Consider the following 24,043-nt stretch of genomic DNA (forward strand, 5'->3'; position numbering starts at 1 on the left):
TTCCTCTGGTTCCCTTCCTTCTTCCATTTTCTCCATGGTCCACTATCCTGTCCTATTACCAGCTCTACTTTATCCCCTCTTCCCCACCCACCCACCTTCCCCATCACCTCATCTCTTCCCCATCACCAGTGCGCCTGTACTGCTCCCCTCTCCCACCTTCTCATTCTGGCTTTGCACATTTCCTTTCAAGTCTTAATGAGAGTTCATGGACCCAAGACCGTTTACTCGCCTCCATTCAATGTTGCCTGACATGCTCTGTCCCTCCAACCCTATATGTGTATTCTTTTCAAGAATGCATTTTTAATTAAATAAAATTCCATGGCTTCCTCGTGTGCCAAGATGAAGCCCCCCTCAGGGTGGAGGAGCAACACCTTATGTTCCATCTGGGTAGCCTCCAACCTGATGGCACGAATATCAATTTCTCCTCCCGTAAAGGAAAATTCCCTCCCCTTCCCTCTTCTTCTATTCCCCACTCAGGCCTCTTAACCTCTTCTCAACCTGCTTATCACCTCCCCCTGGGTCCCTTCCTTCTTCCCTTTCTCCTGTGGTCCACTCTCCTCTGCTATCAGATTCCTTCCACTCCAGCCCTTTACCTTTCCCACCCAGGCTTCACCCCCAACACCCTCTAACCTTCTCCCCCCATCCCCCTCCCCCAGCTTTTTATTCTGGTATCTTCCCCCCTTCCTTTCCAGTCCTGAAGAAGGGTCTCAGCCCAAAATGTTGACAATTTATTCATTTCCATAGATGTTACCTGACCTGCTGAGTTTCTCCAGCATTTTATGTGTGGTGCTTTGGATTTCCAGCATCTGCAGAATTTCTCCTGTTTATGAAACATTTAAATGCAGTATATTTCAATACAGTCAAATCATTTTCATAAGTCCAAATGTTCATGTGGTTGGGCAATTATTAAAACTTTGTGCCCTCTCAGTGGTATGAGGAGACTGGTATTGAAGTACAAACGTAGATGGGTAACTTCCTTTGTATGACTCTGATGCATTGTGGTTTCAAAAAAATCTTAACATTGCCCATGCTTACGCTGGTAAATCCCAGCATCTCCACCTAAAATTCCAAATCGATTCTTTCCCTTACAGCATTCAAAATAAAAAGAATCGAACAGGGAAATACATAACTGTAACCGAGTGACCATCGAATGCTGTTCATTATTATTAAAAAGTGTACTCAGGCATTCATCCGGGTAGTGCTAGAATAGCTGTCTGTGCCTTTAAGTGGAGATGGTGACGTCATTACGCACACGCAGGATAGTGGGGAGACCATTGTATATAATTAGTTTTGCTACAACAAGTGTATGGGACATTGGAAAAAAGTTGAATTTCCCCATGGGGATGAATAAAGTATCTATCTATCTATCTATCTATCTATCTATCTATCATTTTGTTTTCTGCTGCAGAAGCTGGTGGGGCGTTGGAATCGAGTTCCTCTCAGAGGTACTGGGCTGGGTGAGGAAAGGTGAGCATTAATTTACAATATCCATGTGAATTCGTTTATGCTTGTTGGCAAATCGAGAATATTGGTAATTTAACATGTTTCACATGTTGATGCTTTAGATTTTCACGAATAAAGAACTCGACGCTGGATAGCGTGGCTTGCAAAGTTCCTCACCTGCCAAGTAGGTCAGTCTTCCTGTAAGTTAACTACCAGGCAATATCTTGTAAAAGTTGTGCCAAAGCATACCTTTTGTCTAACTTTATTGTATCATGACTCATTGTGCATGTAACCGCGTAACGTGAATGTTTAGTCTCCGTTCGGGGGGTCAGCACGTGTGTACTAACAAGTAGTAGACGTCTTAGATGAGATGATTTTGCTTACATTTTTTGCTGCGATGTATAAGGTCCAGGGTTGGGGGGATTCTAATGTTGTTTGTATTGTGTTCCTTCAGGATTGCCACTACTGTATTAGTTTTGTGCGGTTTTCTTTGTATCTTCATACTGCTTACACAATTGGTTGAGACACAAGTGTGTGCATCAAAGGTTAAACGGGGATTGTAATGGCACCTGATTGTAACAGGACCCGAATGTAAAGTCGTTCGTTTTGTTTTAAGACCCTCTTCTGGCACTTAAACATCCAAAACAGATAAAGGAATTAAAACCCAAAAAAATATTTGTTGCCCTGAGTGTGTACTTTTCCCCAGGCCACAACATAACGTTCGAGCCTTCAAAACCTTAAGCAAAAGTCAGGTTCCTTCTTCTCCAGCCTATCAGGTTCCTTCCACTCCAGCGCTTTACCTTTCCCACCCACCTGGCTTCACCTATCACTGTCCATCTAGCCTCCTTCCCCTCTCCCCACCTTTTTATTCTGGTGTCTTCCCCCTTCGTTTCCAGCCCTGAAGAAATTTTTCGATCTGAACCATCAACTGCTTATTCACATCCATAGAACCTGCCTGACCTGCTGAGTTTCTCCAGCATTTTGTGAGCTGTGAGCATTTGGATTTCCAGCATCTGCAGACTGTTCTGTGAATAACTGCATTGCCTCTGATATGATAATCACAGTTTTTACCTTTTAACTCTCTTCCTCCTTCCCATTCATACTCTGAAATATAAAAGGAAGCACTTGGTGCAGTAGCTTTACCAATGGATTTAGCAAAAAATGCAAGAATGTCCCATCCTATTAGTTCCAGCCACATCCTAATTTGAATGTTAAACAAATTGCTACTTGAGGTCTTTGCTGAATATGATCATGTGGCTCAAGCCTCTATAATGCTAAATGCATTCTCATTTAGCGCACAACAGAGTTAATTATCTTGCAGATCAAAGTCTGTCTAAAACTTATTCAACGAACCCACTATCCCACTTACATTGTAGCACAATTTGGGATTTATTAGCACTGATTTGCTCTATAATTGAAACGGGAACGTTATTTTCTTACGGTTCATGCACTCTTAGCTTCATTGGGTGAGCAAATGTGCAGCATTAAACAGGAAACAGATTTTATGACTTTTTTCAGAGATCCGTGCTGGGTTGTGCACGGAGCCAGCAACTCGGCCTCGTAAAAACAGTAAAATGCTATGGAAACGGCAAAAATGCCCCCCCAATGTGCCACAAGGTGTGAAAAGGAACAACAGCAGTACTGTGCAAACGTCATAGGCGCATATACTATGTATATAACTAGGGCACAACAGAATATTCTGATTCTGAGAGGGGTCTCTATCGTGGACTGAGGGTGGGAAGGGTGCAGGGAGAGGGGAATCATGGTTGTGAAAAGGGGATGGGAGAGGTGAGGGAGCGGGAAGCACCAAAGATACATTCTATAATGATCAATAAACCAGAAGCTTAGAATCAAATGACTTTGCCTGGTGTCTCGGGGCTGGGTGTGTCTGCAGAAGTGTTTACACCACCCCTGCACTCAGCACTCCTTCTCTACCATCTGTCCCACACCTCTCCCGGAGCACTACACACTCACCATTCCCAGCATCCTTACTCCCATCAGCTTTACAAACTCTTGCTTCTCTCCACATTGACAAATACAGTCCTGTGCAAAAGTCTTAGGCACACTAGCTATATATATGTGCCTAAGACATTTTGCACAGTACTGTAGCTCTCTAAACCTTCCATCTCGGGACGAGGCAAAGACACACTTTGTTTTACATTTGGATAATTAAACATTAAAGGAACGCTAAGCACAATAATAATGGTATTGCTTCCTATGCTATATCATCAGAATTATAAATATAACTTTTTTGATTTTCCTTCACTGTTTTATATAATCTTACATACAACAGTGATATGCAATCCCAGAAAAGACCATAAAACCGGAGCTCTTTTTAAACTTCGCACCGCATCACCAACGAACAACCTCTCGCGCCAATTGCAGCCCGTCGAATGTGAGACTAGTCTTGTCAAACAAGTACAATCACTTCAGCCCGCTACATTCACCAAGCATCCATTTGCAATTATTCTCCTCTAATCCTATTTTGCCTCTCTACCTTCCCATCAATTCCCCCATGGTCTAATATTGGGTGGCTGGGTGGAGACACATCTCTACCTACGGAGCCGTCAGACTCTGTTCCCTTCCGCTAGCCTGTAGGGCACCCTTGGGCAAGGTGTAGCACCTGCTTAGTATCCACCACCGATCAGGGCCACGTGACGGCCATGGGAGGAGGTGCTGGATGGTGATATGAGCAGCTGGAGCATATCACAAGTCCAGTCAGTCTATGCAACCGCTGACACCAGGCAGACAATCCCTGAAGGATTTTGATAACGGCTTGGGTCACCTCTCTTGTAAAGACACTGCACAGAAGAAGGCAATGGCAAAACACTTCTGTAGATAAATTTGCCAAGAACAGTCTTGCTCATGGAGAGACCATGATCGCCTGCATCATACGACAGGGCACATAATTGTACAACGTTAATCAAAATGGCTTCTTTGTTTTGTTAAGAGTAGGAATGCTTCTTTGTTATAAGTGCTTTCTCTCGCAGTTGTTTAGCTTTAGACTTGCTGATATCGGGATTGTATTCATTTGTTAACCAATGGGGAAATGTTATTTTGTCTTGTGGCCGGGAGCTGGGGGGTTTTCGCGGTCTTTTCAGGGGAGGCGGGAAGAAGACGCCGAGGAAGGTGGACATGTGCCGCACTGCTCGGTCGACCACCAGGGTGGTCCCAAATGCAAGGACGTGTAGGTCGGAGGAAAGCAACGAGGGGTCGAGTGGTTTGATGGTTGAGCTCCAATGATGTGCACTAAACTGACTGAACTCTGATCAAAGTTTTGGCGCCTTTTTATTTTATTTTCCTTCGTATAAAGAAGCATTCTTACTCTTAACAACACAAAGAAGCCATTTTGATTAACATACACAGTACATTGTACATTATATAGTGATCTTGTAGTTAAACCACATTAGGTTTTCATCAGAAATCTCCACTATCTAGTCTATTTTTGCAATACTTGCCTGATTTCTGAGGTGCATTCGGAGTATTATTTCTGAATCACAATAACAAAATGTAGTTACCTTTCAGATGGAGTTGATGGAGTTACATTTGAGTAAGTCACAAATGCTGGAATTAATAGACTTCTCAAAATTAATTGCAGTCTGTAAAGTGATTTGGGTCAAACTGAAGACCACAGTGATTGGAGCATGGCACACTATAATTAATTGCCTAATTCCTCTTTACAAAAAGCTCCCCAGAAATATAGTATTTGGGAATCACAGTGACTCTGACCACAATGCTCCTGAAACTGATTATAAATTCATTTTGCAAAATGGTGAAGTAAATTGAGAGACAGGAATTGCATTTCATTGTTTGAAATGGAACTAAAATAATTTGGATACATATTCAACCCCAAATCAAAGTTCAAAGTACATCAACTATCAAAGTATGTATACTATGCACAGCCTTGAGTTTTGTCTCCTTGTTGTCTGCCTGCTGCTTCGAGACCCACTCAGGCCCGTGCCCGAACAAATGCAATGTTTTATGCTGCACATCTGAGACGGGACTTACTTAAAGTTAATTTATAGAGTAACATATTTACTGCAGATGAGAAGCATAATATACACTCAGTGGCCACTTTGTTAGGTACACCTGTACACCTGCTCGTTAATGCAAATATCTAATCAGCCAATCATGCGGCAGCAACTCCACGTGTAAAAGCATGCAAACATGGTCAAGAGGTTCAGTTGTTCAGACCAAACATCAGAATAGGGAAGAAATATAATCAAAGCGACTTTGACCATGGAGTGATTGTTGGTGCCAGACGGGGCGGTTTGAGTATCTCAGAAACTGCTGATCTCCTGGGATATTCACATGCAACAGTCTCAAGAGCTTACAGAGACAAACAAAAAACCAGTGGTGTGCGGAAGAGCATCTCTGAGTGCAGAACACGTCAAACCTCGAAGTAGATGGGCTACAGCTGCAGAAGACCATGGACATGCACTCAGTGGTAATTTTTATCAGGCATAGGAGGTGCCTAATAAAGTAACTACTGAGAGTATGTGCAGTACACTGATCTATTGTCACTCTGTGATGCTTCCTTCACCACTGACATTCATGAACTGGCTAAAGAGAACATTCCCTTTAATTCGTTGTTAGACCTGTGTTTTTTTTAATCCAGCCACTGTGTCATTTTACTTTACACCAACATGCCCAGCATAAAGGAGGGACACATTTTCATTTTGTTAATTCCTCTTATAAATTCTTTTATAATGAATTTTCTAACCCTCCTTATTTTCAGAGAGCCAACAATCTCTTTTCAACCTTGCCGCAAATAGCTTGAACACAAGACAAGTCAATCTCTTTGTCGTTAAGACACAATTCCCCACTATCTATTATTCCATGACGTAAATAATTATGTATGTTTTATTTGCCTGTAAAAAATAGATTGCAAAATGTAAGCATTTGGCCAGCAATGTGTGAACCAATATTCCTTGCCACTTGGCTGTGTTTAATACTGATGCAATACTGCCATCATGTGGCTGCTCCTGGGCATTTCTCTCTGCTGAAGTGCCCTGTTTTGTGTCAGCTGCATGAGGAAATTGGCATTCATTATGGGTCACACTTTCTTCTGACTAGCTGGCATAAAAGGGTCTATTTAATTTCCAAAAGAAGTGCGCATTGTTTCAAGCTTACAAAGCCCTACAGCTCAAAACTGGTCTTCAACTCTATCGGGAAAGGCCAGTGTGAACAGCCTCAAAACTGCAGAATTATTTGGCGGCATTCTGCAACCTTATGCCAGACAAAGGTTAATACGATGATTGGGAGGAATTCCAAACATGACAATTGGAAAAAAAAGCAATAGAATTCAGCAAAGAAGTCAAAATTGAAATGATCAGAAGCAGAACGTATACTTCCATTCAGCTTCACTAGAAAAATGTACATGTATCTATGATGCCCAATTTCACTGTCTCCACAGTTGCACTCAGATCTTGGTGGTGCTGTTTTGTGTAACCAAGCTGGGAATTGTGTTTTATTAGATGACAATGTAAAGATATCATAAATAAAGATGTTTGTTACATCACCACTCTGAGGATTACAATCCATGTGTACATTACTGAAGCAGAATCAGAATGGGTTTATTATTATTGTACCGTGGAGCGCATTCTAACTGCTTGCATGGCTGTCTGGTGTGGGGGTTGGGGTGCAGGGGGTTCTCCTCCGCAGGATCGAAAGAAGCTGCAGGAAGTTGTAAGTTCACTCAGCTCCATCATGGACACTAGCCTCTGTGGCATCCATGTCACCTTGAAGGAGCGGTGACTCAAAAGGTAGCATCATCATTAACAACCCCCACCCCCAACCGCCACCCAGGTCATGCCTTCTTCTCAATGCCAGCCTCAGGGAGAAGGTACAGAAGCCTGAAGGCACACACTCAATGATTCAGGAACAGATTCTTCCCGTCTGCCATCAGATTTCTGAATGGACATTGAACCCATGAAAACTACGTATATGTCATATAGACACACACACACACACACACACATACATATATATATATATATATATATATATATATATATAGAGAGAGAGAGAGAGAGAGAGAGAGAGAGAGAGAGAGAGAGAGAGAGACACACATACACTAACTGTAATATTCACAGTTCTGTTTGAGTGGCATCCATTAGTCTCGTGAGACCATGGATCTGCACCTGGAAAGTCTTGGAGTGCCCTCTCCAGGGCGCAGGCCTGGGCAAGGTTGTATGGAAGACCGGCAGTTGCCCATTCTGCAAGTCTCCCCTCTCCACGCCACCGATGTTGTCCAAGGGAAGGGCAAGGGTCGATACAGCTTGGCACCGGTGACGTCGCAGGAGTTGCCAGAGTGAGGTTGAAGGCAACGTCGGACTGCCTTAGGGACTCCAGCTCCGGATTTGTCCTCAGGGTTTACTCCCGAAGCCTTTCCCATGAGCGGGTATGGCCGCAAGGCAGCGGAGGTTTGAAATCAGAGTTTTCCCTCTCTTAGATGGACTGCCTTCCCAGGCTGACAGGCTCCAGCTACCTGAAACAGTTCTTATTATTATGTATAGCAATGTACTACTGCTGCAAAACAACAAATTCCATGATATATGCTGGTATTATTAAACCTCATTTGTAACTCTGATTTATCAAAAGACAAAAAAGAAAGTAGTGATCAAGGATTCATGAAGTGGCATTTCACTGAACAAAAAACACTGGAATAAAGATTGAACATCAAGTGAATCTTTTCTTGTCAAAAGCCAGACGCGTGCTTATCGATATTTGCAGAAGGCTGGAGATTGCGGCTGGAGAACGGAGGTGTAGATCAGGGGTTAGAGGTCAGTGTGGGGGGTGGGTTATCCGCTGGTTTTGGGACTGGATTCAGGAAGCTGGAGATTGTGGTTGGTGTTAAGAGGCTGGAAGTGAGGGTGTGGGTCAGAAACTGGTGACCAGGGCAGGGGTTGGAGGCTGACAAAACGATGCTTTCAAGTTATAAGATTCAAATTTTAACTAGTCACCTTATTGAATTTATTCATGGGATGAATTCAGCACTTTAACATTTAAATCACAGTATAAACCTGATTGCTTGCAGCAGGAACAGAGACCATTTTACCCACAGGCTCCATGTAAGAGTAACCCAACGACTCCCATATCACACCCTTTCCTCATAGCCCAATTTCCGTTGACATTTCAGAAGCACATCTGCAACCATTTCAAGGCTGAATTTAAATCCACCTTCCCTTACTGTGACAGTGAATTCCAGATGGCAAGTACTCATTGTGTAACTTCAGCTCCTTGTGTCCCTTAAACTCTTTCTCAAAGACCTTCACACAAGACTCCTGATTCTTCGTCCCTCCACCAAAGTAAACAGTCCCATCCATCTCTCTCTACTGCTCTCATTCTAGATACAGTACCGTGCAAGAGTCTTGGGCACATATATATAGCTAGGGTGCCTGGGACTTTTGCACTGTACTGAAGTAATTTTATGTATTGCACTGTATTCCTCCCACAAAAAACAAATTTCATGACATATGTGAGTGATGATAATCCTGATTCTGATACGGGTCTCTATTGTGGACTGAGCGTGGGAAAGGGGACAGGGAGAGGGGAATCATGGTTGGGGAAAAGGGGAAGAGAGAAGGGAGGGAGCGAGAAGCACCAGAGAATCACAAGATCTCTAATGATCAATAATAAGCCAGTTGTTTGAAATCAAATGCCCTTTCCTGGTGTCTCAGGGCTGGGTGTGTCTGCACCCGCGTCACCACCACCACAACCTCCCACCCGATCCCTGGCACTCCTTCCCTGTCATCTGCTCCACAACCCTCCCATGGCACTCCTCCTCACCACTCCCAACGTACTTTGCTTCCGCCAGATTTACAAACCCGCTCTCCGCTCCACGCTGACAAATACCGTACTGTGCAAAAGTCTTAGACATCCTAGCTATATTTCTGCGCCTAAGATTTTTGCACAGTACTGCATCTTCACCATATCCATTCCCAACCTTCTCATTACAAGGAGAAACACCCCAGCCTCCCCATTCTATCCATGCAGCTGAGGTCCTTCATCCCCAAATTCACCTGAATAAACCTCTGCTTGCCTGAGACGTGGTGCCCAGAACAGGACCAAAAGGGGCGCAATAGTGGCACACCTGGAAAAGCCTCTGCCTCACAATGCCAGGGACCCTGGTGCAATCAGGACTAGGCAAAGTCTGCACATTCTCCCTGTGACCCACGTGAGCTTCCTTTGCGTGTTCTGGTTTCCTCTCACATTCCATGTACGGTTGATAGGTTCATTGGCCACGTGGGGGTAATTGAGCAGTATGGGTTCATTGGGCCAGAAGGGGCTGTTACTGTACTGCATCTCTAAATAAAAGAAAACAGAATGAACAAAGTAATGGTCAGGGTCAATTGTCCCGAGCGTGGTGAGTGGAATATAGTGCTTATGGATGCTGAGGGTCAGCATTGAACGATCTGTTTCCACGCTATATATCTGTATGGCTCTAGTCAATGATTCTGTGACAATTCACCAGCAATGGTCAAACCAAGGTTTTGTAAAGGTTTACAATTATATTTTTGCTCTTTTATTTTACCCCACCAAGTCAAAGGAAATCGGCCTAGGCTGCCCAGTCGTGGTATTTTATCCTGTCCCCCAGAATTGCCTATTGTTGGTTTGGGAAAGATTGGGTTAAATCTGAGTCTGGAATTCAGCAATAGCAGGAAGCATGAGATCTTCACTTATCATTTACTGTGCCTGGTGCTATATATTGAAAGATGCAGCTTCATCTGTTTCATCTTCTATGATACATCTTTTTGAATGAAAACTGACAGAGCCAGCTGGCGACAGTGACGGAACGGACTTTTTAACATCGTAAAGCAGCGGTTTGTGGTTATGTCTGCCGCTCGCTGTGAAAATGGGGGACACCTCCCTCTCCCTTATTAGGGAGAGAGAACCTTTGCTTTGTCAAATGCCGGATGAAGTGTGATAGTTTTTGGGATATCTGCAAGGTCTGTGTCTCCGCTATCACCTCGCTTATGCTTGTGCTCAGTAACGGGTGTGCTTTTTTTGCCAGTGGGGGAAGGGGGGATTGTTGCTTGCTGCCGCTTATGCACGGGAGGGGGGAGCTGGGGGGGACTTTGGGGTTCTCATATTTGACTGTCATTCATTCTTTGAGGCACTCGTCTGTTTTCATGGATGGTTGTGAAGAAAAAGCATTCCAGGATATATATTCAGATTCCGATTCATATTCAGATTATTGTCATTTAGAAACCACAAATGCAATGCAGTTAAAAAATGAGACAACGTTCCCCCAGAATGATATCACAAAAGCATATGAAAAAACAGACTACACTAGAAAATCCACATAACGTTTGACAATCCCCAATCCAGAGTCCGGAGAGGCTGCTGCGTATTAATATCGCGCTACCGTCTAGCGCGTTCCCCAGAAAGGAGCTCCAAATCCACCAGACAAAAACAAGACCAAAAACTAAAGCTACAAGACTTGCACAAAATCACATAGTTACAACAGTGCAAACAATAGCATAATTGATAAAAAACAGACTATGGGCACAGTAAAAATAGTCCAAGATGTTAAAGGACTGTAAGTTCAAAAGAAATCACCACATTTTCCACAAGTCCCCAGGGTCCCGACAGACTCGCCATCCCATGCCGGCGGCAGAAGGGAATACCCCGCTATGGAATTCCAAGGCGCCGCCCGACTCAGCCTCGCAGACGCAGCACACACCGAAAGCGACCTGAGTCCGTTGAACCTCCGAGCCGACAACCATCCCCTCCAGCACAGCTTCTCCGAGCACCATCCTCTGCCAAGCATATTAAGACAGCCCCGCCAACGGCCATCCACAACGCGACCCCGAGGACTGGGGTATACATTTCTCGGACATTAAATTGTACCTTTGAACCTTAACATAATTAATTACAGGGCCAGTCACAAATTATATTAACATAGATTTCAAAGTTATATTGACATGATTTAAAAGAAAATTCCAGCTGAGCAGCAACAAAGACTATGTGCGCAGGAGTATTTCAGTTACTGAGCCGCCGTGCTACCATACAGCTCAGTGAGAACAGTGCCTAAGGACTGCTTAGGAGAGCTGCAGAATTAATATCCTAAGCTCATCGGTTAGTGTGGAGGGAAGACACTGATGGTCAAGTTGAACACGAGTTGGCCTAATAATTCAGGACTGCAGCAAAGAAGACCTCATTGCAAACATTAATTAAAATGGATACCGAGTTATCAATAGATGTTGAAAGTGGTCCACTTGATGGATAAAAGACAGCGAGAGACCTGTGGACCACTTTCAACATCTATCAGTGGCGTGGAGAGGGGAGACTTGCAACTGCCGGTCTTCCATACAACATTGCCCAGGCTTGCGCCCTGGAAACTTCCCAAGGCGCAAATCCATGGTCTATCGAGACTAACGGAGGCCTACACACATCACGTTGAATCAAAAATCATACTAGAAGAACCATAACCATTGTCTTTTGTTCACAGATCATATTATCACCATAGCAAAAGTAACTGGTTAGAAGGGACCAATTCTGCATTACGCCCAAGTTGTTTTTTGCTGATGTATCCAAAATATTCATCCTCTCCCATTCCTTTCCAAATCCATCAGGGTGCAAAATACCATCCAGCTCAGTTTTCTACTAGAAATTCATGTATTTCAGGAGATTATTTATTTATTTATCTATCGATGCCACGTGCAATGAGCCTTTCTGGCCCTTTGATCGTCACTGTCCCAGCAAACCCCAACAAGCACGATTCAACCCTAACCTAATCACAGGACAATTTACCTATCCATAGTCTTTGGGCTGTGGGAGAAAGCCAGAGCACCCAGGCATATTCAGGAATACTTCACTCAACGAGATGATATGTTTGAGCATTGCCACCATATTTAACAGTCTTCTACATAATTTTCTGCCGGCATTCGCATATAGTGCAGATATTAATCATTCTATTAAATCCTAATGTTTAATAGGATTAATCCACAGGAACATATCTATGAGCTGGAAGTTACCTCATGCAAAAGTTATTTTTTTAATCATTATAAATTTAGTTCAAAATTCAAAGCAAATTTATTATCAAAGTACATATATGTCACCAGATTAATTTTCCTACTCTCTCAGTGAATCCAATAACCGTAACAGAAACAAAGAAAGACCACATCGACAGGCGGACAACCAGCTTGCAAAAGACAATAAAACGCAAATACAAAAGGAAAGAAAGATAAATAAATCAATCAATCAATCAATCAATCAATCAATCAATCAATCAATTAATCAATCAATCCCAAGAGGTCCTTGGGATAAAAGCTGTGGCTATGCCAAGCAGTCCTCAGGCTAAAAAGCTAAGAAAAAAATCAAAATACAATAAAAATAATAATAATAATAAATAAATAAGCAATATATATATTGAGGACATGAGCTGAAGAGTCCTTGAAAGTGAGTCCATAGGTTGTGGGAAAAGTTTAGTGATGGGACGAGTAAAATTGAATGAAGTTATCCCCTCTAGTTCAAGACCCTGATGGTTGAGGGGTAATAACTGTCTGAGGCTCTTGTACCTTGTACCTTCTTCCTGATGGCAGCAGTGAGAAGACAACATGACCTGTTCTTCTGTTGACATTCGTTACTCTTTCTTTGAAGAATTTAATGAATGGGAACTTCCGGTAAGATGGTGATTGTTTAGCTGCTCCGAACTTTTGTTCTGTTACTGTCGCTATCTTTGCACTAAATGTCTCCATGTTTTAAACCTTAGTTAGGAATTTTTTTCGGTATCTCTTACTTGCCTGTGAACATATCTAACTTACAATGTCAAGCAAGAGTTCTAAATCCGGGAGAAAGGAAGCTACGGCTCCCTCAGACGAGACTCTGGTTGCGCTCGGAAAGCTCTGAGACGAAATTTTAAAGGAATTTAAAATGGCTTTCAAACAGTTGGAAGACAAACTGGATCGGATCAACGATAAAGTGGACAAACATGCCGAACACCTATCTTGCATCGATTCGACTTGTGAAGATTTAGAAAGTCGTGTTCGATACTTGGAGACTCTCTGTTCCAGCTTAGAGGAAAAATGTAACAAACTCCTTTCCAAAATGGTGGATCTCGAAAATCACAGCAGATGCTGCAATCTTAGAACTCTTGGATTGCCAGAGGCGACCGAACATGGTCCAACCATGAAGTTTTTCGCCAAATTTCTCTGTGAGATATTCGGGAAAGATTTGCTTCCGAACCCGCCCGAGCTTGAACGGGCACACAGAGTTTACGTTCCCCCCAGAATTCTGGGCTCCCGTCCGCGACCAGTAATCTTGTGCTTCCATCAATACCAGGTAAAACACAGTCTGATTGTAGAGGCACATCGCAGGGGTTCTTTTCCTTTCCAGGATACAACCATTCGCTTTGTGGAAGATTTTACACCCCAGACCTTAAAGATGCGCGCTGAGTTTAAAGGCGCAATGAAAGTGCTTTTTGATCGTGGTTTTAAACCATCTCTTCGCAATCCTGCCAATCTACGAATCAAGCTTAATACTGGAAAATACAAGTGGTTCAAATCAGCGAAGGAAGCTGAAGCATTTGTGGCAAGTCTTCCAGCTATCCAGTCATCTTCGGAATCCGATCGGACCTCCTAAAATGGTGGATAAGTACTCCTCGTAGTAAAATTACTTTTTCTGGACTCAGACTTTACTTGAATCACTCAGACATTATTCATTGAAACTCTAAGGGCTGTTGACAATCTCTCCCGGGATTTGGTGTGTGTGTAATCTATTTTTATTCTTGTATAACTTTATCTACAGAGTTCTACAACTGACTCTAACTTGTTTTGGAGGTTCGAAGTCTTTAGTGAAGGCCTCCCTGTTTGTTGGTTCACAGTTTAATTGCTGATTTATTTTTCCTTTAAAAAAAATATTTATTTATTTATTTATTTTTCTTTTCTTCACCCTTTTTTCTAATCTCTGAATTTTTTTCTCTCCTCTCTGTAAATGGTTGATAAATACTCATCTTGAATCTATAACTTTCCTCTTCCTCTCCTTCTTTTTTACCTTTTTTTTCCCTTTCTCTTACTTTATTCTTCTATAATTTTTCGCGGGTAGGTTAGTTTTGGTTTTCTTCCGATTTTCTCTGTATTAAGTTTTATATTTCTGCAGAAGGTGTTCTAATCTGTAGTTATGTTTTCTAGTGCATAAACTAGTTACTATTTGCTATAGTATTTATACGGAACTGCTGTTAATGACACAGATCTGGAAGTTGTATTTGGGTTAATTTTTTTAGTAGAGCTAGCTACTTGTTTTGGTAGCCGTCTAGTTTTGGGTTGTGTGAGTGGAGTGAGTTTTCCAGTTCCAACATCACTCACTGTATTTATTGTTTCTCTTTATTGCTCAGGACATGTATATGTTTTGATTTTACGAATCTATGTTTACATCTCTGCTACCAGACTGCTATTGTACTGCTTGACTTTTTATATGCCTGCTGCCTTTTAGATAGATAGATAGATAGATAGATAGATAGATAGATACTTTATTCATCCCCATGGGGAAATTTATGCATTAGTAATTGATAATGGCTAGTGCACTTAAATTCGTGAGCTGGAATGTAAAGGGATTGAATCACCCTGTTAAAAGGAGGAAGGTATTCTCACATATCAAACAACTCAAAGCTGACATTGCTTTCCTTCAAGAAACTCATATTCGTTGTTCTGATAACTCCCGGCTTCAGTCAAAGTGGGCGGGTCAGCATTTTCGTTCATCCTTTGCCGCTAAAGCTAGGGGAGTCTCCATTCTTATTAACTCAAATATTCCCTTTGAACTCCATAATAAAATATCTGATACAAATGGCCGTTTTATTATTGTTTCTGGTAAACTATATAACACTAAAATTGCACTAGCAAACCTGTATGCCCCCAACTTTGATGATGTTAACTTTTTTGAACGGTTTTTTTCCTCACTACCAGACTTAAACTCATACTCCCTTATACTGGGTGGTGACTTCAACTGTTGGTTGGATCCTAATCTGGATCGATCGTCCTCTGTTACCAGATCACCTACTAAATCTGCCTTAGCTATCCAATCGTTTCTCTCTAATTTTGGTATCTCTGATATATGGCGTTTCCTCCATCCTACGGAGAGAGATTATTCTTTTTTCTCACATGTTCACCATACCTTCACTAGAATTGACTATTTCTTACTCGATAACCAACTTATTCCATTTGCTCACTCGTGTGACTATCAGAGTATACTGATTTCTGACCATGCCCCAATTACCCTCTCTCTGAACTTTCCTGGTCTCCCTCAGAGAAATAAACACTGGCAGTTTGATTCAACTTTATTATCGGATGATGATTTTTTAAAATTTATTAAGGATCAGATAACCTTTTATTTTAACACTAATACGTCACCTGAAGTGCCATCCCAGAATGTCTGGGATGTCATGAAAGCATATCTGAGGGGTCAAATAATCTCTTACACAGCAAATCTCAACAGAAGAACCCGTGCAGATGGATTAGACCTCACTAACCAGATTAAAGATTTGGATCAAATATATGCCCAAAGTAAGAACCCTGAATTATACAAGAAGTGCGTTGAACTCCAAACTAAATTTAACCTTCTGTCCACTCAACCTGTCGAACGCCAACTTCTCGAAAGCAAGAGTCACTTTTACATTCATGGGGATAAGTCTGGTAAATTCCTAGACAATCAGCTGAGGCGTTCCAAAGCCAAACAACATATTACAAAGATCCGGAAGGAGAACGGAGACTTTACATCGGATCATTTAGAAATTAATGACGCATTTAAAAATTTTTATTCTCGGCTTTAATCCTCTGAATCTCTGAATGACAATATCTCTGTTGATCAATTTTTACAGAATCTGAATATCCCCTCACTTTCATCTGATTTCAAAGCCAAACTCAATGCGCCTATATCATCAGAAGAAATATCTTTTGCAATTTCTGCACTGTCCTCAGGGAAATCTCCTGGACCTGATGGGTTCCCTGTAGAATTTTATAAATCATTCTCTTCACTTCTTTCTCCTCAGTTACTTTCAGTATTATCTGACTCGTTTAATTACGGCAAATTGCCACCCTCTTTCAATGAGGCATCTATTATTCTTCTTTTAAAAAAGGGCAAAGACCCAACAGAGTGTTCCTCGTATAGGCCGATCTCTCTGCTCAATGTTGATGTAAAGATCTTAGCTAAAGTTTTGGCTCATAGATTAGAAACCGTTATTCCCTCCATTATCTCTGATGACCAAACAGGCTTTATTAAAAACCGTCTCCCTTTTTTAAATATTTGGCGTTTATTTAATATCTTATACTCACCTCCAACTGGGATTCCTGAATGTGTTATTTCCCTCGATGCGGAGAAAGCATTTGATCGTATAGAGTGGAGCTACCTTTTTGCAGTCTTAGAAAAATTTGACCTCGGCCAAAATTTCATCTCTTGGATCCAATTGCTGTACCTGTGTCCTACTGCTTCTGTTTTAACTCATTTTCAGAAATCCCAAGTATTTAATCTCAAACGTGGCACCCGTCAGGGATGCCCCTTAAGTCCCTTTCTCTTTGATTTGGCTATAGAACCTCTGGCGATAGCATTTCGAAACTGTCCTGAATTGACCGGGATTTGGAGAGGGGGTGTTGAGCATAAAGTTTCTCTCTATGCTGATGACTTATTACTCTTTCTCTCAAATCTGTCTACATCCTTACCTCTAATGTTTTCACTTCTTGACCAGTTTAGCCAGATCTCTGGCTATAAACTTAACTTACATAAGAGTGAACTTTTCCCAATTAATAAGGAAGCACAAGAACTAACATTTCGTGATCTCCCTTTTAAAGTAGTCCATAATCAATTTACTTATCTTGGAATTACAGTTACAAGGAAGTTTAAAGATCTCTTTCGCGAAAACTTTGCCAATCTTTCATATACTATAAAACAGAGTCTGGTACAATGGTCACCTCTATCTATGTCTTTGGTAGGTCATATTAATGTTGTTAAAATGTATGTTCTCCCCAAATTTTTATACTTATTTCAATCTATCCCAATTTTTATTCCTAAATCTTTCTTTGATTCCTTTGACTCTATTATTTTGTCATATCTGTGGAAGAATAAGCGCTCTAGAATTAATAAAATCCATCTCCAAAAATCTAAAAAAGAGGGTGGCATGGCTTTACCTAACTTTCGTTTATATTATTGGGCAGCTAATATACGTAGTGCTACCTTTTGGTCTTTCTTCCACGGCCAACCCGAGTGCCCTAATTGGGTGGCAATGGAGTTGAGCTCCACTAAAGAATTATCTATCTCTGCACTTCTTGGCTCTGCACTCCCTAATAGCCTGCCCAGATTAATAGCTAATCCTCTTGTTAGACACACTTTGCGTATATGGGCTCAGTTTAGGAAATGCTATGGTTTCCATGGTTTTTCCATTTCCAGCCCTGTCGCACATAATCACCTTTTTTTACCTTCTACATATGATTCAGCATTCCATGTTTGGTATAGGAAGGGCATTAGACATTTTGAAGATCTTTTCATTGATAATTGCTTCGCTTCTTTTCAGCAGCTCTCTGCTAAATTCAATCTGCCCAATGCTCATTTTTTTAGATATCTCCAAATTAGACACTTTATTGCTCCTTTAATTCCTAACTTTCCTGAAATGCCTGCGAAAAATGCTATGGACTTATTTCTTTCCACTAATCCACTAGGTAAAGGTTTAATATCAATTATTTGAGATAAATTAGCAGCCTTACGATGGGCCCCTGTGGATAAAATTAAAATGGCCTGGGAGCAGGATTTAAATACCTCCTTATCCGATGAGAACTGGGACTCGATTCTCAAATCGGTTAACTCAACCTCTCTTTGTGCTCGCCATTGCCTTTTACAGTTTAAGATTGTTCATAGAGCCCATTTGTCTAAATCTAAACTATCTCAATTCTACCCTAACATTAGTCCGCTCTGTGATAAATGCAAGAGGGGCGTGGCCTCTCTCATCCATATGTACTGGTTCTGTCTTAGCTTGGAGAAATTTTGGAAAGATGTCTTCACTACGTTATCGTGTATTCTGAATCAGCACCTAGAACCAAACCCCTTAATTGCTTTGTTCGGTTTCTGGGGCGAGACAGATCTACGTCTGAGTCCGACCAAATGCCGAATATTATCCTTTGCCTCTCTCCTGGCTAGACGCTTGATCCTCCTTAGATGAAGAGATGTCGCCCCGCCCACTCATGCTCAATGGCTTAACGACATTATGGCCTGCTTGGACCTCGAAAAAATTCATTATTCAGTTCTTAATTTGGATCTAAAGTTCCATAAGGTCTGGGGACCTTTTATCGAGTACTTTCATAACCTTCCTCTTGACTAGGGTTTTTTGGGTTTTTTTCTTTTCGGTCCCTTGCTTTCAGCTCCCTTTTTTTTCTGGTAGTAGGCATTATTATCCTCTGTTGCTAAGTGTATTCACAGTCTGGGAGTTTGATTGTCCTGAATTATACTCTCTATATTGTGTTGTGGTTGGTCTGGAGTTGTTTTTTTTTGTGTTGTGGGGCTTGGGGAGGATACTAAGTTTACTTGTCTTCAATTTAGGTGCTGTTTTGTCAAATTCTCTTCCTTTGTAGCATATTGTCATTGTATGCTTAATTTTGCACTGTATTAATGTTCCTCATTGGGATTTGGGGTTTTTAATTTGTAAAATGTATAGAAAAACTAATAAAAATAATTTAAAAAAAAGAATTTAATGAATGTGCCAATGTATTATTGTAGAGACCTTGCTGCAGCACGTCCTCTCCAGCTGAAGGTCCTCACTAAGGTCATGGTCACTGCTTTGTACACCATACTCTGATAGTCTCTGCAGTAATGAATGCTCATATACATCTCTGAAACTTCTCGGGCACAATTTCCTGTTGCTTCCCCTCTAATATGTCCAGCATTAGATTGATATTGCTGCATGGTGCTTAAGCCTGCTGTTGTCAGTAATTATAACTTATGTGTGGCTCACCAAACAAAATCTGTCTGTTCCCTCAGCTGCTACGTCCTAGTTAAAACAGGAGTGATTGCTGCACTGTGAGAACCCAGCAACACTGACTGCTGGAATTTGGAACTCTGCCCCTCAACTGCCGTTAACATGCAAAATTAGGAATAGTAAGTAAAGTAAGTGAGCATTTTTTTATTATCAAAGTATATATACTGCATATTTTATCCTGTACAACCCTAAGATTCATTTTCCTGGGGGCATACTCAGCAAATCTAAAGAATAGTAATTATAACAGGATCAGTGACAGACCCACCAGAGCCCAGAAGGCAACAAACTGTGCAAATGCAAATATAAATAAATAGCAATAAATAACAAGAACATGAGATAACAAGGTAAAGAGTCCTTAAAGTGAGATCATTGGTTGTGGGTACGTTTTAATGGATAGCAAGTGAGCGTAATTATCCTCTTTTGTTCAAAAGCCCGATAGTTGAGGGGTAGTAACTGTTCTTGAACCTGGTGGTGCGAGTCCCGAGGCTCTTGTACCTTCTACCTGATGGCAGCAGCCAGCAAAGTGCATGGCCCGGGCGGTGGTGGTCTCTGATGATGGATACTGCTTTCAGACGACAGCATTTCATGTAGATGTGCTCAATGGTTGGGAAGACTTTACCCTTGATGTATTGGGCTGAATCCACTACCTTTTGTAGACTTTGGCTTGTGCATTTTTCTGTGGTACTCAGTTCTGAATAGAATTGAGAAGTTAAGATGTAGTTAGTGTCCGACACTTTAACAAGGAATCAAATATGCATACTTCATAATCTGTAATCAATGCAAGTACTCTCATTACTTCCTAGACTGTATTACACCATTTGGTAGTAGGAGGAAACCATTTAAGATATTCATATAAAGAGCTTGGACGCATGAAAGGAGAATGTGTCCTTGTAACTCAGAGACTTGAGCATAAGACCATAAGATCTAAGAGCAGAATTAGGCCATTTGGCCCATCAAGTCTGCTCTGCTATTTCATCATGGCTGATCCCTTTTCCCTCTTGGTCCCAATCTTCTGCCTTCTCCCCGTATCCCTTTATAGCCTGACTAATCAAGAATCTATCAACCTCTGCCTGAAATATACCAATGACTTGGCCTCCACAGCCACCTGTGGCAATTGATTTCACAGATTCACTACTCTCTTGCTAAAGAAATTCCTGCTCATCTCCAGTATAAAGGACATCCCTCTGTTCTGAGGCTGTGCCCCCTGATCCTAGACTCCCCCACCATAAGAAACATTCTCTCCACATCCACTCTATCGAGCCCTTCAATATTCGATAGATTTCAATGAGGTCACCCCTCATTCTTATGTATTCCAATAATGGCCCAGAGCCATCAAACGCATGTTGAATTGCATCTGAGTTATTGAAGTCAGAAAGAATCAGAATCAGAAAGAATGTTAACAGTATCTTTTACATATATATATACCTCCTATAAAGTGACATTCTACTAGTTGAACAGATGGAGCAAACAGCCCTACATACACTTGATTAATTAAGCAGTCCTGTTGTCTGGGAGGCCTTAAAAGCAAGTAGTTTCAATAAATGAAATTATATTTATGTAGTGACTTTTACATAATTTATGTACTCTAGGAAGCTGTGCCAACAGTTAAAATTGTGAGGAGTTCTTATGTCTTCTAGCAAGAATTTGTACAAATGGCAGGACTCATGGTCCTGTAGCAGGTACCTAGACCCTGAAATGGAGTCTGTTCTCTTGTTTTGAAGGGTTTCGGCCCAAAATGTCGACTGTACTCTTTTCCATAGATGCTGCCTGGCTTGCCGAGTTCCTCCAGCACTTTGTGTGTGTGTTGCTTGGATTTCCAGCATCTGCAGATTTTCTTTGGTGTGTATTTCTTTCCTCTTGTTAATGGAGACCAGCAGCCAGCAAGGACTGATTGCCTCTAAAGATTGTATTGGAAAGAAATGGTAAAGAGTTCTTGTGCTAATTAGAAAAACAGAAGATAAAAACAGGGAAGTCAGGCATATGCCTCAGTTGAGGTACATCTGACTGCATCAGGTATGTACGGCATAGACTGTACTGGACTGTATTCCGAATATATAGGAAGAGGTATTTCCATAAGATCATAAAACCCTAAGATATAGGAGAAGAATTAGGCCATTTGGCCCATTGAGTCTGCTCCATCATTTATCATGGCTGATCCATTTTCCCTCTCTGACTCAATCTCCTGCCTTCTACCTGTATCGCTTCATGCCCTGACCAATCAAGAATCTATCGAACTCTTGCCTTAAATTTCATATGTCTTGTGAGTAGTATTTTCAGAGGCTTGGTTTTATTATGAACATTATGAGATGTTCTTCAACCAGACTTCCTGCCTGGCCCCATTTCTGAAACTTCACTATCAGAGGTTACTAACAACCGGAGATTTGTTTCAGCTTACCTTTGAGAAGCCAATCATCCACCCAAGTCATGAAACTTTATCTACTTCCTCATAGGAATAAATGACAAGATCCTGTGGTCTTAAACAGTAATAGGCCTTCCAATAGTCTTCAGGAATATAAGCCAAATCCAGAGTCATTAGTGCTACCTGCATAAAGGCCATCTCCACTCATTAATATGCTGCTTCTCAACTAGTATCAAAGGAAATTGTTAGAACACATTCTTTATCAGGGTTAAAAAATGTAATGAGTCATTTTTGGCACAAAATGTGGGTGATCTTCTATCCATTGTGTCTGTATCAGTGTATATGGTCTCATTCCTCTCTATTTTTATCTAACCCAGGTCAACAGTGTTGCCCTTGTGTGATTTCCCCTTGGTCCTCCCCTCTCCTCCACTACCCTCTACAGTACTGCTCTATAATAGTGGGTCTCATATTCCAGCAATATACAAGACGAAGAATATTTTCCTGAATTCTTTCTTGTAATTATTAGTGGCTCTTAAAATTATGTGTCCTCAAAAAATAGAAATACAGCACTGTGCAAAAGTCTTAGGCACATGTACGTATATAGCTAGGATGCCTAAGATCTTTGCACAGTACTGTAGTCATTTTATGTATTGCACTGTACTGGTGCTGCAAAGAAAAACAGATTTCATGGCATATGTGAGTGATGATAAACCTGATTCTGATATGGGTCTCTATTGTGGAGTGAGGGTGGGAAGGGAGCAGGGAGAGGGGAATCATGCTTGGGAAAAGGGGAAGGGAGAGAGGAGGGATCGGGAAGCACCAGTGAGACATTCTGTAATGATGAATAAACCAATTGTTTGGAATCAAATGACCTTTCCTGGGGTCTCAGGGCTGAGTATATCCTTTCAAGACGTACAAAAAAGCTGGATGAACTCAGCAGGACGGGCAGCATCCGTTGAAAGAAGCAGTCAATGTTTCGGGTCAAGACCCTTAAATGTTAACTGCTTCTTTCAACGGATGCTGCCCGACCTGCTGAGTTCATCCAGCTTTTTTGTACGTCTTGATTTGACCACAGCATCTGCAGTGTACTTTGTGTTGAGTATATCCTTTGTTCCCTCTAGATTTACAAACTCACTCTCTGCTCTACATTGACAAATACAGTACTGTGCAAAATTCTTAGGCACCTTGGGTATATATATGTGCCTAAGAGTTTTGCATAGTACTGTATGACTTCACCATATCAATCTTATCAGGTCCAGTCCTAATCTATCAGCAGCTGTATCAAATCATCTTTTCAGTCATCTATTTTCTAAAGAAATTATTGCATCAGCCTTTTTAATCTTTCCTGTTAGGTACTACACCTTCAGTTCCTACTATTCTTGAAAATCCTTTGCAGTGCTCATAGTAATCAGACCACACAATAATATTGGGATGAGCCCAAAACTAAAGGTGTAGTCCTGGTCTTGGTCATGGAACTGTTGAGAAGCAAAAAACCTGTTGATGCTGTTAATCTGAAAGAAAAGAAATTCAAATGCAGGAAACACTCAACAAGTTGGGCAGTGTTTGTAGAGAGAAATCACATTAACGTTTCTGACTGACAATCTGTCTTCATAACTGACCAACTGATAGGCAGGTACTGCCTGGCCTGATCAGTACTTCCAACATCCTTTTGGGACATTATTTTCACTGATAAAATATTTCACAAGATATTTTACTAACCAACATAAAAGCAACAAGGACTATGCAGCACAATCAACTCCCAGATGGTTCCTGCTTTGGGGAATACCGTTAATTAGAAATTCTCTGAGACTGGTTTATTCTCAGAGCAATTGCTTTAGAGCAGGGGTTCCAACCTTTTATATGCCATGGACCCCTACCATTAAATGAGGGGTTTCATGGACCACGTCCCATTCCCATTCTGATATGTCTATCCATGGCCTCCTCTATTGTCAAAATGAGTCCAAACTCAGGTTGGAGGAACAACACCTTATATACCGGCTGGGTAGCCTCCAACCTGATGGCATGAACATTGACTTCTCTAACTTCCGTTAATGCCCCTCCTCCCCTTCTTACCCCACCCCTGACATATTTAGTTGTTTGCCTGTTCTCCATCTCCCTCTGGTGCTTCCCCCCCCCCCCTTCTTTCTCCTGAGGCCTCCCATCCCATGATCCTTTCCCTTCTCCAGCTCTGTATCACTTTCGCCAATCACCTTTCCAGCTCTTAGCTTCATCCCACCCCCCTCCGGTCTTCTCCTATCATTTTGCATTTCCCCCTCCCCCCA

The 24,043-nt window shown here is 41.6% G+C and overlaps 1 long non-coding RNA gene across 1 annotated transcript in view; it reads left to right on the top strand.

The window, feature by feature from the left end:
• Positions 1–24,043, top strand: part of LOC140738698 (uncharacterized) — a 342,841-nt gene that overhangs the window by 274,309 nt on the left and 44,489 nt on the right. Inside the window, exon 2 of the long non-coding RNA XR_012101425.1 lies at positions 19,405–19,530. This is a non-coding gene — a long non-coding RNA (uncharacterized lncRNA). The remainder of the gene's footprint in view (positions 1–19,404; positions 19,531–24,043) is intronic.

The sequence above is a fragment of the Hemitrygon akajei genome, chromosome 14, assembly GCF_048418815.1.
Source record: "Hemitrygon akajei chromosome 14, sHemAka1.3, whole genome shotgun sequence".
Lineage (NCBI taxonomy): Eukaryota > Metazoa > Chordata > Chondrichthyes > Myliobatiformes > Dasyatidae > Hemitrygon > Hemitrygon akajei.